Source organism: Cetorhinus maximus, chromosome 18 (assembly GCF_964194155.1).
Source record: "Cetorhinus maximus chromosome 18, sCetMax3.hap1.1, whole genome shotgun sequence".
NCBI classification, from domain to species: Eukaryota; Metazoa; Chordata; class Chondrichthyes; order Lamniformes; family Cetorhinidae; genus Cetorhinus; species Cetorhinus maximus.
In genome coordinates, this window is record NC_135896.1 from 66,956,336 (window position 1) to 66,971,036 (window position 14,701).

At 41.4% G+C, this 14,701-nt stretch overlaps 1 protein-coding gene across 2 annotated transcripts in view; it reads right to left on the reverse strand.

The window, feature by feature from the left end:
- Positions 1-14,701, reverse strand: part of npas3 (neuronal PAS domain protein 3) — a 1,500,089-nt gene that overhangs the window by 1,242,451 nt on the left and 242,937 nt on the right. Inside the window, exon 3 of one of the 2 annotated variants that reach the window (XR_013579494.1) lies at positions 4,561-4,637. The exons of the other annotated variant lie outside the window; for it this stretch is intronic. The gene's annotated coding sequence lies outside the window, so the exon portion shown is untranslated. The remainder of the gene's footprint in view (positions 1-4,560; positions 4,638-14,701) is intronic. 2 annotated transcript variants of the gene reach the window in all.

The window sequence follows — 14,701 nt, forward strand, 5'->3', positions numbered from 1 at the left end:
GGTAATTACTGTAAACTGTTGCATAAAAGCCCATATAAAGTCTGTGGCCAGCTGTAAGTGTAATGACCAGTGAGCACTGGTCATTTGCCACTGAGTGCGAAAACAGCAGCAACATATAATGCAGTGAAAGAACTGTGATTTTTTTTTCAAACAGAAATTTTTTTTAAGTTATTGGAATGACACAGATTAACTAATGTATGAAAAGGACAAGCAGATTCTTCAGACTCCATCAAGCCAACTGCTGTGCATGTGTGCTATTAGAGGGTAATCAACTGCTCACAAAATTGCAACATCGGTCCAGAATTTGGAGGACCAGAGCAGCTGGAGCATGACCCATTAGTTAGACTTTATTCTACACCCTTCAGCTCAAAAAATGTTTACACTGCAAATTGCTGGGAGTGAGTTCATAATGGTATGATAAATACAATGGGATTTACTCACCACATTTCTGGGGTGAAGGGATTATCTTATTAAGATAGGTTGAACAGGTTGGGCCTATGCCCAAGGGGGTTTAGAAGAATGAGAGGTGATCTTACTGAAACATATAAGACCTTGAGGGGACTTGGTAGGGTGGATACCGGATATTTTCTCTTATGGGAGAGACTAGAACTAGGAGACACAGTTCAAGAACACTTTTAAGACGGAGATGAAGAGAGTTTTTTTGTCTCAGAGGGTCATTAGCATGTGGAATTCTCTTCCCCAGAAAGCAGTGGAGGCTGGGTCACTGAATTTATTCAAGGCTGAGTTAGACTTTTGATTGACAAGGAAGTCAAGGGTTATGGGGAGCAGGCAGGAAAGTGGACTTGAGACCACAGTCAGATCAGCTATGATCGTATTGAATGGCAGAGCAGGCTCAAATGACTGAATGGCCTACTCCTAAGTCCTATGTTCCTATTTTCCTATGGAACATAGGGAACCTTTATGAATGATGGACCAATAGTCAACCTCCTTAACTGAAAAGATTTAAGAATTGAGAAAGATACAAGAATGTTGGAGAAGGAAATAGGATGAATTAAAGTCAAATCAAATACAGAAAGATAAAGGAAGAGAAAGAAAAAAATGGATGAAGAGAGACAGGAAGGAAAAGCAAGAAAAAAATTAAACATTTAAACGTTTAAAATTTTAAATCTTCTAGCTCACCAAGAACAATTTACAGATTACAGGAATCAAATCCACAATTCCAACTGTTCTCTTTTTGGGTCAGAAAGGTTGAGTAACATTGCAGAAATGTTATAAATCTCATCATTAAACGGGTCCTTTTTCTGTTAAGCGCCAGCCCTAAATTGCTGCAATGAGTTTAATTGGTAATTAATGTGCAAATGCTGCAATTTCTTGAAACTCATGGGGAAGTTGACCGCAAGGTGCTATTTTCACAAGTCCAACGGAGGTGTGGCACAAATCATCCAGCAATTCGTGTTGATTCACAATTTACAGGGTATCGCTTCCTAATCACAAATTGATGGACTATTTACACATTGATAATGGCATGCACATTAAACACACCATTAATTTTGTCAGAAAATTCTGGCCAATATGTTTTCCAGCACCTAGGTGAGATCTATTGTTTGTGTTTGTAAAGAGCTCTATAGGAAAGATATTTCCCAAGAACTGTTATAATACTTAGTAGAAAAATAAATCTTGTGAATACAAGTGATAGTATTAATTATCCCTTTTCCTCACTTTCAACCCCCACTAGCCTCGAGGTTCAACAGATCATCCTCTGTCATCTCCAGCGCGATGCCACCACCTAACATACCTTCTGCCATTTCAGTATTCCAAAGGGGCAGTTCCCTTTGCAAAATCTTTGTCCCCCTTCAATCAGCCCCAACATCCTTCCCTTTCCAATGACACCTTTCCTTCTAAAGACAGGAGATGCAATACCTGCCCTTTTACCTCCTCCCTTTCCAGCATCCAAACACCCCCTTTGCTGAAACAGCAATTTACTTGTACTCTTTCTTTCAATTTAGAGTGCTTACTGCTCACAATATGGTCTCCTCTATACTGTGAGGCCAAACGCAGACTAGGTGATATCTTTGCTGAAGACCTCTGTTCATCACAAGCATGACCCTAAGCTTCTGGTCACATTTCAGTTCAATTCTCTATTCTCTCCCACTCTGATCTCTCTGGTTTCAGCCTCCTACATTGTTCTAATGAAACTCAATGTAAATTTGAGGATTATCACCTCATCTTTCAATTAGGTGCTTTACACCCTTTTGGACTCAACAAAATGTTCAATAATTTCAGATCATAAACACTGTTCCAACTTTTTCAAATGGCAGCTACGGATAATAATTCTGTTCTTACAGTTCCCCAGGTCCATCTTTTGTCGCTTTATTGAACAGGCCACTACAGGAAAATGGAACAGTAAGGTGTTCCACTGATTTGATTCTGCAGATGATGACAAAATGAATCAGCTGGGAAATAAAAACAGAAAATGCAGGAAATACTTAGCAGGTCTGGCAGCATCTGTGGAAGAGAAACAGAGTTAAATTTTCAGGTCAATGACCTTTCATTAGTTCTCATATCAGAACTATAAGTTATAACTATCAGGAAAAATTGAACAGGCTGGGCTTTTATCTATAAAACTGAGAAGTCTGAGGGGTTACCTGATAGAGGTTAAGATAATTAAAAAGTTTGATAGTGTAGACGAAGAGATGTTTCCACTTGCGGGCAAGGCCAGGGGTAGAGGCCATAAATATACAATATACAATAGTCATTAATAAATCCAAAGGGAATTTAAATCAGGGAGTGGTTACAATGGTGAACTCATCACCACAATGAATAATGAAGTGAATAATATAGATGCTTTTAAAGGAAAGCTAGATAAGAACATAAGTGAGAAAAGAATAGAAAGAAATGTCAATGCGTTTGGATGAAGAATCAGAATCACACAGTGCAGAAGAGGCCCTTCGGCTCATCGAGTCTGCACCGACACGTGAGAAATATCTGACCGACCTACCTAATTCCATTTACCAGCACTTGGTCCATGGCCTTGAATGTTATGATATGCCAAGTACTCATCCAGGTACTTTTTAAAGGATGTGAGGCAACCTGCCTCCACCACCCTCCCAGGCAGTGCATTCCAGACATCACCACCCTCTGGGTAAAAAAGTTTTTCCTCACAGCCCCCCTAAACCTCCTGCCCCTCACCTTGAACTTATGTCCCCTCGTGACTGAGAAGAAGAGTGGGAGAAAGTTTGTGTGGAGTAAAAACTCAGGCATGGACCAGTTGGGCAAAGTGACCTGTTTCTGTGCTGTGAATATTTTGTGGGAAATAGTAAACTGGTGACACAGAAGCTGGGGTTGTATTTTATGGATGGCTGTGTAAAGACTTTTGACTTCAACACAGTGAGGATAAAGAATATCATCGCCTTCTGTCCTTCAATTCAGGGATGATGCTTACTCAGGATTATGTAGAATATATGAGGTCAATGAAAGTCAACATTCCTTTATGGTGCGAAGAGCTGTATCCTAATCATGAAGTGGAAGCTTGATGCCATTGAATTAATTGGACTTTGAGTTATTAATATTAAAATCATAAAGGAAGGGTATTGTACAGTACAATGTTACTGTGAGTAGATTATGATAAGCACAACATATGTGCTCTCTGCCTAATGATACGTATTATCAACAGATAGTCTCAACTAGGAAAAAAAATCATGACAAGTGAGCACAGATGTAGTGTGTCTTTGTGCAGAAAGACCACTAATGGATCGATAACAGACAATCAGCTACAAAATGAGAAGAGTACAGTGATAGCATCTTCAGAGATCTATGACCAGCATTGTCCATCCGAGACAGTGGTTCCTGAATCCTTTTTTTGCTGCGCCCCCTTTGAAGATTCATATCCCACCCATAAAGCTCGCCCCTTTTTCTAAGAAACAGCATTTGGTAATTCCCCAAGAAGATAGCAGAGTTCATTCTTGGTTTCAAAACCTGGGGAAAGAATTTAGAAGTTCAAAACCTCTATCCTTCTTTTAGTCATGTAAGGTTTATGTACCTCAAATGCCAACTACTTGATGGATCTCTACTTTCATGCAGCAATCAGGAGATACCACAGAAGTAACTTTCAATTGAACTGCTACAGGCTTGCATAGTGAGAAAGGGTGCGTTATGAGGTGATGTGAGCACACATGGGAGGTTTGAATTCATGCAAATTTCTAGAAGCAGATAATAGACCTAACAGTAATTGGTTCCTGTGTGCCAGAGGAAGCTTTGATTGGACCCATCGGAACTGCTTCTGATGCAGAGTGGATGCTGACGCTTACAATCCCCAAAAAAGATACTCAGATTCTGCAAGTAGTTCCCAATAGCTACATGTCAGAGCAATGCAGAAGATTGTTACTAGTTAAATAAAAACTAACAGCAGTAATTACATACTGAATCTGGGATGTTGGGGTCAATCAAGCATGTTCCCTCATCTGTCAGTGAAGACACTCCCAAATGTTTATGATACTTCTGGCCAAGGTGTGAAGGATCTATTGACAAATTAATGGCTTTCCCGCTGTTCAGAACATTATTTGCTGGCTGCAGACAACTCCTCACTAATGCATTCCTCACCTTCTGGTGCCTTGCCACTGTCTTAAGAGACGCATCCATCTGAATGAATGAAGCAGAGCTGAATGAACACAACTCCTCTGTGGAAATAAAAAGAACATGCAGTCCTCATGAATCTACCTTGGTGATGCACATGGGGAGTCAAGACGAAGATGAAGTGAAGAACAACTGGACCAGGGCCAAAGGTAACCATGATTTTGGAGGCCAGAGAGGGAAGGTGCACAGAGGATAAAAGCTGAGGGGAGAGCAGAAAGGTACAGGAAAAATGGAAGCTGGAGAGGGATGAAGGAAGAAAGACTTGGCAGAGGGCAGAGAGAGTGGGGAGAAGTCTTACTCAAGATTGGAGACATAATTTGCTATTGTAGTTCTTTGGATCTTTTGTGTTTTAGTCATTATCAAATAAGCACAGTCTTCATTGCATCTTTCTAGATTGTGATAGTTATAGTAATTTTTTCAATAACAAATTTTCAATCCAGTTTCAAATAATGATCCAGCTCTAGGCACTAGAGTTTCTGATAAATATGCTGCTAAAAGAGTCAAATATGTATCTATAAATAAAGCATCCTTTGACTATCAATGATATAAATATCTTAAGCATTATGATGAGCTTTTGGATTCTGTGCCAAAATGAAATGTAAACCCAAAAAAGATCATGGGTCTAATGCCCATTCATTTTCCCAATAGAAATGTGCCCGACAGAATTTTTAGCCTCATTTTTTTGGATGAGGTTAACTCAGAAATTATGGCAGATTTGACATAAAGCTGCTGGTAAAGAATTGGTTTGGACAAAACAATGAAATACAAACGAACAAAGTAGAATGTCGGCAGGGAAAAGGATCCCAGAAAGGGCAGCAAAGGAAGGCAGGTGGCTCATTAATTAGCTTTGATTAAGGGTTGGGGCTGGGGGAGGAAAAGGGAAAGACATAGACAAAGTGGTTGTTTCAAGTGGGACCCTAAATGAGAAAAGTGGGTTGGTGGCAGAGTCCCCCTAAAGGAAAACTCTAAAGTAAGTGTTTAAAGTAAATTAAAACCATAACTAAAAAACTTAAAAATTAACATCAATAATCAATTTGCTTGAGAAGAACCCGTTTTTCTAAAAACAAGATGGCGTCAGAGCTGGAAAACCAAGTTTAGAAATGTGCTGTATAGTACCACCTAATGGCCAGAGCCTGCAACTGCATGCAGACTTAAAAATGTCCCGGAGCTGGGTCTATTTGAGGCAACCCGTTAAAGGTATATAAAATAATGATACGGCTCGAACGTCAATGTATTGATAGCCTGTTGCAGTTTGGCAGATTGTGGGGGAAAGGGGTCATATATTTAGGCAATGCAAAAGAAGGAACTGGCTAGATGTTAAGCAGTTCTTTTTTCCCCAGAAAGTAGTGAACCATCCAAATACATTGCTGGCTTGTGGGTTGTGCTCTCTGCACACCTTCAAAAGGAAGCTGAACCAGTATGTGGCTGGGGCAGGGATCACATCCCTGTTTAATGGATAACCTAATAATGGTCTCGTGCACTGATTTGACTGCCTGAGGGGGTTGAACAGGAATTTTATGGATTTTATCCCCCCTCTTTGGCTCTGGGTTTCTTTTTCTTTTATTTAATCTCTCCCAGGAGATTACATGGCTGATGGGGAAGGGGTGTCTAGTCATGGTGCTCCGGGCATTATGAATGTGAGGCAGGTTCGATGAACTAGCTGGTGTTTTCCTGTTCATCATTTGTGTACTTCATAAGATGCTATATGACCATAGATGATCATATGCAACAGAAGTTCAACTGTACGTATTATTATTGTACGTATATTATTTACAATTATATGCAACTTCACAGACTTTTATTGAATTCTTGTTTTATTGCCCATTTCAAAAAATGTTCAGCATGCAGGGAAATAACAAAGAAGGAGAAAAGACATTTTAAATTTAACAGATGTCAGAAATTTTGGAGTGAGGGCTCTTTCCTTTTCAAACTAAACCCAAGATCTTTGCTTTCTTGTATCCTGGCCAATCTGATACTTTTTGGTGAGACTACATCTCTTGGATATGCTTTCAATTTCTGAAGTCATTTTTTGTTGCCATTTTGCAAAAGCTGTAAATTTTCACCTGTCCTATATCTTTCAGTGATTTTGATACTTAATCAGAGTACATGTATAATCATCATTTCTGTGGAAAAAATTTCAATTAAATTTGAATCTTCAACAAAATGCATATATACAACCATGCCTCAGATGTAGCATGTTCACCGTGTGCAAACATGCATGTTTAAAACTGCAAAACTTAAATTAGAATAATCAGATTGCAATCTTCTGCATTCCATTTCATACATTTACCACCATAGCAGATCACATTATTTGCACATACAAGTGTTTCAAAGAGGTGAGAGATTTTAATAAGGCAACTAAATTCTAATAAGATATTTAAGCTTAACACACACTCAAGTTGAGATGTTATCCAGCAGATAATTCTATGTTCCTGCTGGACAGTAAACACGGGCATTTATTTTCATATAACAACTTAAAAGAACTTAATGGGACAAATATTTTAAAAATCAGCAATAACTTCAAAATATTAATGAAGTAATATAACACTCAATCGATGTATGAGAATGGAGAGAATTATATACTGTTATTTTAATTAAGAGTCATATTTTGGGGTGTTTTCTAACTTATGAACCTAAATTACTTATGATCCAGAAACACCATGCTTTTAATGTCATTCCTAACCTATGAACCTGGATTACTTATAATCTAGAAACCTAAGGATCCCTTATATAGCAGTCTACCTTCACAACATTGGGGGACAAGATAACTAGCCAAAATGCAGGAATGGCGGAACAAACATGGATATTGCCAATGTTTCTCAGGATGAAGTCCCATGCATATCTCACAGCCATCCTATTCAAGTTATTACACATATGTCAGAGAGCATACAAGCCCAGGCAACCACCATATCAATACCTGTGACTTCTGTAGGGGCTTTGAGCAGTCAGGAGGTGAGCGACATGTCACAAGTTATTAGCCTTTGCCCTGCTCTTGTTGCCACAGTGTTGATATGGTTAACTCAGGTTTCTGTTTGTTGGTACCCTAATGATGTTGATAGTGAGGGACTCAGTGGCTGTGATGCCAATGAAGATCCGAAAGATATGTTTAGGCCTTTATTGCAGGGTGGTGTCACTGCCTTGCACTTATATAGCAAAAATATTACCTGCCACTTGTCAGCCAGTTTGCATGTTATTCAGGTTATAATGTAGGAACGGTCTGCTCCAGTAGCAGAAGTTATAAGTGGATCTGAATATGATAGAATCATAAGCAAACAACCAGGCCCCTATGATATCAGGAAGGTTATTGATGAAGCAGTTGAAGATGGCTGGGCCAAGGAAACTACCTTGAGGAACAGCTCATCATTGTCCAGGGGCCACACTGATTGGTCTCTTACAACCATGGTGAACTTCCTGCAAGACAGGTATGACTCCAGTCAATGGAAGGTTTTTCCTCTGACCCCACCCACTACTGGTTTCATTTTTGCTGGGCTTTTGGTGCCATACTTGGTTGAATCCTGCCTTGATATCAAGGGCTGTCATTCTTACCTCTCCTCAGGGGAAGGGGAGAGATAAAGAGAAAATAAAGAGCACTGTAGCAATCAACCACTGCCTGATCAGCCTTTACCATCCTCCTGGTCCAGCATCTAAACCATTACTCCAGAATGCTAAAGCTCTCCCCCACCAAGACAATCGTAGCGATATGTATCTCATTATATCACTCTTCAGGTTTCTGGTTGTTTTGATGAATAACAATGGTACCTCAGCAGCCATCCTGCTCTCTTCCTTAAGACAGTGGCAGTGCATACTGGCATGAAGGAATCATGATAGTTGCTAGGACTGTAGGCTTCAAATTGTAGTTTTCTCTACCTATAGGCATGGTACCATCCCACAGCCCACACTCCCTCATTACAATCTGCGCTCATAGACCGCCTTCAATGTAAAAAAAAAAAATCGAGGCATTTTACAAATGAAACAGACCAGCTCCTTATTCAAGGCATAACCCCCTTTCTGTTTATGAGGGAAGTATTATTGGGGGTAAGAAGCCATATAGGCATGAATAATGCCCTGCACTTTGCAGGGGTTGCGGGGTGGGGGGGTGCTGCAGATCAACTGTAAAAGGGCTTATGTTGCTATTTGCCCTTCTTGTGCCAAGTGATCTATTCACTTAACTAGACAAATAAGGCAAATGTCATCTGCATGGTGCAATTGTGTGGCACGGATTGGTAGAAATGACCAAAATCTCTTACTGCTGCTTAGAAGGACACAGAAACACAGAAATTCAAAGTAGTGGTTACCTTAACAGCCAATAACAGATCCATCCCTGTCCAAGTGATGGTTTCTAGCTTAGCCTGGGCCTCTGGATTACTAGTCCAGTGACATTACCACTACACCACAATTTCTCTTCATTCTAACATGCATCGTAGGATTCTGAGGTAGCCATTTCTGGAGAGGGTGCAGAGGAGATTCACCAGGATGTTGCCTGGGATGAAACATTTAAGTTATGAAGAGAGGTTGGATAGACTTGGGTTGTTTTCGTTGGAGCAGAGGAGACTGAGGGGCGACCTGATCGAGGTGTACAAGATTATGAGGGGCATGGACAGGGTGGATAGGGAGCAGCTGCTCCCCTTAGTTGAAGGGTCAGTCACGATGGGACACAAGTTCAAGGTGAGGGGCAGGAGGTTTAGGGGGGATGTGAGGAAAAACCTTTTTACCCAGAGGGTGGTGACGGTCTGGAATGCGCTGCCTGGAGGCGGGTTGCCTCACATCCTTTAAAAAGTACCTGGATGAGCGCTTGGCACGTCACAACATTCAAAGCTATGGGCCAAGTGCTGGTAAATGGGATTAGGTAGGTAGGTCAGGTGTTTTTCATGTGTCGGTGCAGACTCGATGGGCAGAAGGGCCTCTTCTGCACTGTGTGATTCTGTGATTTCTCATTGGTGCTGCACTTGGGTGGTGCTGTACTTGGCAGGCTGAGTATCAACTGACCCTCTCACTACAGTCACCAAGGGGAAAATAGATGTGTAAAAATTGGTATTTATAAATAAATGAAAATCAGCTAAATAGACAGCTGCAGGGCTAAATTTGACAAACTAGAAAGGAACATATGCAGCATATAAATAAATTATGGTCAACTAGGGTGTTCGTTAACACAAGCATTATAGGATTGAAAACTATCTCATGTGACTTATCACTGCAGCATATTGCTGATTTTGCAACTTTTGTCACAAGGTGAATAGATCAAGGCCTTTATTTTCTCCCTTGGCAATGTTCTCACACAAAATGCTTTGGGCTAGAGTGACTCAAATAAAACCCTATCACCGTTGCCACCTCTCAAGGACCCTCGCATCCTTCCTAAAGTGTGGTGACCAGAACTGGACACAAGATTACAGTTGAAGCCTAACTAGAGCTTTATAAAGGTTCAGAATAACTTTCCTGCATTTGTACCCAATGCTTCTATTTATGAAGCCCAAGGTCCCATATGCATTGCTAACCACTCCCTCAGTATGTTGACCCACCTTCAAAGATCAATGCACATGCACCCCCAGGTCCCTCTGTTCCGTCACACTCTTTAGAACTGTGCCATTAAGTCTATGTTGCCTCTCCTGCCAAAATGCATCACCTCACACTTCTCTGTATTAAATTCCATCTGCTGCTCACCTGCCCATTCTGCTAGCCTATCTCTGTCCTGTTGCAAACGATTCAAGCATGTTTTGCCTTTTACAAATCCGTGCTAGTTATCCTAAATTAACTCAAACCTCTCCTGTTGACACTTTTTCCTGATTATTGTTTCTGAAACCTTACCCACTAGGAATGCTAAACTAACTGGCCTGTAGTAGCTAGGGCTGCCAAAAGACCCTTTCTTGAATAAGGATGTCTGCATTTGCCACTCTCCCATCCTCTGGCACCTCCCCATATTTAGGGAAGAGGAAGATTATTGCAAGTCCTTCCACTATCCCAACTTCCCTTAGAAACCTGGGAGGCAAGCCATCTGGGCCAGGTGACCTATCTACCATAAGCATAGCCAGCCTTTCCAATGACTCTTCCCTTTCAATTTTCATCCTATCCGTTGTCTCTAGTATCTTCGCTTCTGCCAGTAATTTGTCAAATTCATTTTCCTGAGTAAAGACTAATACAAAGTACTAATTAATTAATCTAGCCTTACCCTGCACCTCTAACCCTTTTTGACCCTAATAAGACCCACTCCAACTCTTACTACTTGCTTACAATTTAAATGCAAGTAGAAGATATTTAGATTCCCTTTTAAGTCGAATGGCATTCTATTTTCAGATTTTCTGTTTGCCAGTCTTATTCCTCTTCACCACCCCTCTCAATCTATGGTATTTGACCTGTTCTCACTTGAAGGACTCACCTAACAAGCCTCATACCCTCTCCTTTTTTATTTCATCATAATCTCCATCTCCCTCATCACCAAGCAGCCCTGTTCTTGGTTTGCCTATTTTTTGTCCTTGGTGGAATGTACCTAGTCTGTACTCAGTATCTCTTCCTTAAAGATCGCCTATTGTTGTGTTAGCTTTCCCTGTCTGCCTTTGGTTCTATTTTACCCTGGCTAGTTAGATCCCCTCTCATCACATTGAAATTCACCCTCTTTCAATGTAGACGTTATAATTTAGCTTGTTCCTTGCCCTTCTGTATTATTAGTCTAAACCTTATGAAATTATGATCACTCGTATCCAAGTGTTCTCCCACAGACACTTGGCCCACCACATTTCCCATCACCAGATCCAGCAATGCCTCCTTTCTAGTTGGGCCGGGAACATACTGATCAAGGAAGCTCTCCAGTTCAAAAATTTCTCACACTCCTTATCCTTCAACATTATTTCAATTGATATTTGGGTAATTAAAGAACCCCAATATCACCATTGTGTAGTTCTTGTATATCTCTGTGACTTCCCTGCAGATTAGCTCCTCTATCTCTATTGCATTATTTGAACACCTATAGAATACTCCAAGCGGCATACCTTATTTGCTTTTCAACGTTAACCAAATGGATTTTGTCTTTCATCCCCTCTTTCCAACACTACAATGTCTTTGCTAATTATTACTGCTACCAGGGTTCAAAATACACGAGCGTCATGGGCGAATTTACCGGTGAAACATCACAAGTAACCCACGAAAAAGCAAAGACGGGGTGAAAAATTCAAAAAAGGTTGACCCCTTAGAATATTACATTAAATTATGGTTTCTCTATGGTCCAGACCTGAACAATTGCAGGCGCATCTGCAGGCGTCCTATTGAGAGTAAGAAACAATGCAGAGTTTGTTTGGGGGAGCAGCGAGCTTGGGAGAGACAGAATCTGGGTAGAGCTGCTCCTTCAATCATAGATTCTGTCTCTCCTGTGCAGGTTGCTCCAGCCTCTCCAATCACAGGTTCCCTCTCTCCTGATCTTGCTGCTCCTCCAGAGTCAGAACCTATGATTGGAGGAGCAATAAGGACATAAGAGAGAAAACCTGCATTTGGAGAAGGTGGAGCAGCAGCATGGGAGCGAGACAGGCCAAGGCGGTGGCAGTTCTCTTTTTAAAATTCATTTACGGGATGTGGGCATCACTGGCTAGACATGCAATCATTGCCCATCGCAAATTGCCCTTGAGAAAGTGGTGGTGAGCTGCCTTTTTGAACCGCTGCAGTCCCTGTGGTGTTCGGGAGGGAATTCCAGGATTTTGATCCAGCGACAGTGAAGGAACAACAATATATTTCCAAGTCAGCATGGTGGGTGGCTTGGAGGGGAACTTCCAGGTGATGGTGCTCCCATGTATCTGCTGCCCTTGTCCTTCCAGATGGTAGCAGTTGTGGGTTTGGAAGGTGCTGTCTCAGGGGCCTTGGTGAGTTTCTGCAGTGCATCTTGTAGGTGGTACACACTGCTACCACTGTTCGTCAGTAGTGGAGTGGGTGAATGTTTGTGGAAGGGGTGCCAATCAAGTGGGCTGCTTTGTCCTGGACGGTGTCAATCTTCTTGAGTGTTGTTGGAGCTGCACTCATCCAGACAAGTGGAGAATATTCCATCACACTCCTGACTTGTGCCATGTAGATGATGGATAGGCTTTGGGGAGTCAGGAAGTGAGTTAACTGCCACAGGATTCCTAGCCTCTGACCTGCTCTTGTAGCTACTGTATTTATATGGTTATTCCAGTTCAAATTCTGGTCAATGGCAACATCCAGCATGTTGATAGTAGGGGATTCAGCCATGGTCATGCCATTGAATGTCAAGGGGCAATAGTTACATTCTCTCTTGTTGGAGATGGTCATTGCCTGGCACTTGTGTGCCGCGAATGTTACTTGCCACTTGTCAGCCCAAGCCTGATATTGTCCAGGTCTTGCTGCATTTGGAGATGGGCTGTTTCAGTATCTGAGGAGTTGTGAATGGTGCTAAACATTGTGCAATCATCAGCGAGCGTCCCCATTTCTGACCTTATAATGGAAGGAAGGTTATTGACAAAGCAGCTGAAGATGGTTGGGCCTAGATCTGGTGCAAGTAAAGCAGCTCTAGCTGAGTCTGAGAGGGTGAGAGAGAGAGAGAGAGAGAAAGGGAGGGAGGTGTGTGAGAGAGGGAGGGAGGTGTGTGAGAGAGCGGGAGGAAGGAAGCCTGTGTAAGAGTTTGAATGTTTGTGCGTGTGCGTGTTTGAGAGAGAGAGAGAGAGTGGGAGGCAGAGACAGAAAGAGAGACAGAAGGAGAGAGCGAGGAGAAAGAGAGACACACTGAGGAAGGAAATGGGGAATGGTGGTGGTGGGGGGGCGGGGGGTGGAGGAGTCCTCTCAGGGCGAGAGGGAGCAAAAGAAAGAGAGAGAGAAAGAGAGAGGGATTGCAAGCAACAGGCAACATTGCTCACATTTAGACTACTTATTTTGTGTGTTTATGCATATTATTTCTCAACATTTTTTTTAAACAAACAAAAAAGTTAAATCCTTCTCAACGACTTTCTTCCTACTTTACATTTGTCCAATAAATTATTTTGGGAGTAAAGCTTAAAGTAGAGAAATCTGGGGTAAAGGGAGAAAAATATTGTGGGGAAATCCATTTTTTTTCTGTTCCCCTTGGATTTTTCTTTGAATACTTCTGCTATAGAAGTGTCTCTGTATACAATCTTATTTTGGCTGTCACTGTGCATGTATTTTCTTTTTTTAAAAAAGGGTTTGATTTAGAGGAGGACGACAGGGTGAGGGGGAATGAATGAACGAAAACTTCTGAATTGTTCTTGGATTCTTGGCCGTCTTCTCTTGTTTCTTTAATATCCTTTAATGGAGGCATAGGGCGAGTTTGCAAATTCCTGCTTCAAGAACAGTTTGGTTTCTAACTTAAATCTTTAGATCTAAGGAGCCCCTGAAAATCAAAAATTACCTTCGCAAATCAAATAGTTGCCCTCGAGAAAATCTTGAAAAAAGAGCCCTCGAAATGAAAAAAACATATTGACCCCTGACTGCCACCCCACCTCCCTTTTTTCCTTCCCTTTCTTTCCTGAACATTTTATATTCTTGTATATTAAGCCCATAATTTTAAGCTACATTTCCATTAATGCCACTATACCATATTCGCACACTGCTATTTGTGCTTGTAGCTCACAAACATTATTCACACTTTGTGCATTGTAATCCTGTTTTTGCATTCTTCACAGTCCTTCTTCATCCATTCCTATCTAATAATCACCTACTCCCTTCTCATACTGCTCAACATTCTCATTTTATGCACCTTATTCTACTTTTCTACATGTATATGCTGGCACCCATCCCTCTGCCCATTTAATTTAAACCCTCCGCAACTACACTAGTTAAATTCCCCATGAGGACGCTGGTCTCAGTCCTGTTGAGGTGTAGCCCATCACTGCTGGATAGGTACCTTCTTCTCCAGAACAGGTCCCAATGCCTCAAGAATGTTAAGCCCTTCCTCCTGCACCATGCTTCAAGCCACACACTGATCCTCCCTATCTTCCTACCTCTACTCACACTGATGTGTGGAACCATTTACACAGATGGCTCGAAGAGTCTGTTTGTTTACTCAGGGTGTTTTACGAGCTCTGGGCTACAATCCAACTGCCTAATCATTTTACAAGTGCTTGATGTGTTTACGCAGTTGGTTTGGAGTGTCTGTTTGTAT